The sequence below is a fragment of the Galeopterus variegatus genome, unplaced genomic scaffold (genome assembly GCF_000696425.1).
Source record: "Galeopterus variegatus unplaced genomic scaffold, G_variegatus-3.0.2 Scaffold806, whole genome shotgun sequence".
In the NCBI taxonomy this organism is placed as follows: Eukaryota; Metazoa; Chordata; class Mammalia; order Dermoptera; family Cynocephalidae; genus Galeopterus; species Galeopterus variegatus.
Window position 1 is genome coordinate 127,583 of NW_007726917.1, and position 2,242 is coordinate 129,824.

Consider the following 2,242-nt stretch of genomic DNA (forward strand, 5'->3'; position numbering starts at 1 on the left):
GGCCCCGCCCCGCCGCCGAGCCGCTCCAGTGCAGGCCATGGCTCAGTGCTGGCTGCCGGGTCCCCTACTCCGCCACCGCCATCTTTTTTCCTAGTACCCTGGGAGAAGTGACGACCCTCTCTGATGGACTAATCGTGAACTGCACCAGACTTTATAATGCAGTTACGCGACGCCTTGCGTTTATTTCGGGGACGTGATTGTTAATAAACTTCTAAACAGAATTCGATAGGCATTGCTGAAAACTAGACTTTATATTATCACAACAAAAGTATGAGTAAGTGTCTTTTGACAAAGAACTCTAAAATTAATAAAAGCTATCCTGTAAAGGGCACTTACCGTTATAGGGGCACCTGTACGTGCTTTTTATGCCGCAGAAGAGCACGATGGTTAAAGACCATGGGCTCTGTTATCAAACCACATCCCTGACCGACAGATACTCCCTTAGCCAGTCTGTGCCCAATTCCCTAACCTGTAAAATTGGGGCCTTTCTCTGATGCTGTGAGGATTTAGCGAGATAATAGGAATGAAGCATTGAACACAACACGTAGAGCATAGTAACTGATCATTTAACATCAGTTGTAACATTGATGAGAGAGAGAGAGAGAGAGAAAGATTAAGCCAGGTAGAAGTAGAGCTCTGACTCCAGAGCCTTCACTGTCATTGTATCTTCTCAAGCTGCCTCACTGTGCCCTTGAAGATATCTGCAAGGGGTTCTCACCCCCATTACCTAAGGCTAAAATAATAACTGGAGGAACAGCTTTTAGAATGGAGACAACTAATAGACAATCTAAGAAAATCAAATTAAAGCTTAGAACCAATAAGAGGGTTTGGTGATGTGGACACAAAATACCCAAAAAAACAGACTGGAAAAAAGTGAGAGTCAGCAGGCGCCGTGAAAAGGTGATAGGGCTGGCCATGAGCGGGCGGAGCTGCGGTCTGTACAACTTCCCTGGCCCTGGAGAGCCGGCCCAGCCGGGAGGCCTCCGCCTCCTCCTCCTCCAACTCCTCTGGGTTGACTCCACCCGAGCCTGACACACGCTTGTTGGCTCTCGCTCCCATTTCTCTCGGTGGTTCTGAGGGCTGGACGATGAAGAGTGTCCACTAGCCTGGTGGAGGTTCACGTGCGGCCAGGTCCCCAGGGCTACCTAGCTCACTGCGGCCTTCGGGGGCTCGGCCACTCAAGGGCCCCCCTGTGGCCTCTATCCTTGCCAGCTCTTGGCCCAGGTTCCGGCACAGTGTAGGTCCTCAGCCAAGGTGCAGTGGAGTTTCGAATGTACACACACCCTTAAACCCAGTGAGGCCACCCCGGGGAACGTGAACCCACCCGGCTGGCTTCCCGCCGACAGGGTTCACGGGTGCCGAGTCGGCCTCTTCGGGGCCCAGTGCACGGCCTCATATATGCGGGCTCAGAAAAGGGATCTCCTGAGTCGAAGAAATGCGGGTGGAGAGTGGTTCCGAGCAGGAAAGAGGAATTTCGTTGGTAAGTCTGGCAGCATTGCTAGAAGACACCATGGCATCTGGAGGGGACTGTGCCAGGAGCGAAGAGTTGGGCGAGTCGATACGGACATTTGCTATGGTCCGAGCCAGGTGGACACAGTGACCCCTCGCCTTGCAGCGCACGACCCAGTCGCCCTGCTCCGAGTTAGAAGAGGTCACCTGTGTTGAGTACCAGGAGGCAGAAAGAGGCTACCCCTGCAGGTCCCGCGGTCTCACCAGGCGTGGGCCTGGCACCAGGGAGTTAGCTGAAAGGGCTCTTTATTTGCCAGATAAACGAGGGAAGCGTCCGGGCTCTGGTCAGCAGACAGTCCGTCAGGGGCTGGAAAGGGGGACAGAACCCCCGGGCAGCAGGGCCCGGGCACTAGGAGAAGAGAGCAGAGGATCTGGGGTCAGGAGGACTCGAAGGCAGGGAGCAGGGACGGGAAGACCCGAGGGGCGGGAGGACCCGGGGCCGGCGTGGACCCGCCGCGCTCCAGCCCGCTTTCCTCCGCGCCTTGGCTGTCCGGAACCTCGCGGGGACCACAACTCTCAGGCCCTCCGACTTCCCTGGCGGGGGACAAGAGGAGCCGCCATCGCTGCCGTGACGACCGAAGGGGGGCGCAGAGCCCTTCCCGGCCGTGCTGAGGACTGGGGGTGGGGGCCGGGCAGCCCGCCGCGCCCCGCCTCGTCCCGGCACCTCCCGCCCCCGGGGCCGAGTGGCGCGCCCATTGGCCTGCCGGGCTCCGCGCGCCGCGCCCATTGGCCA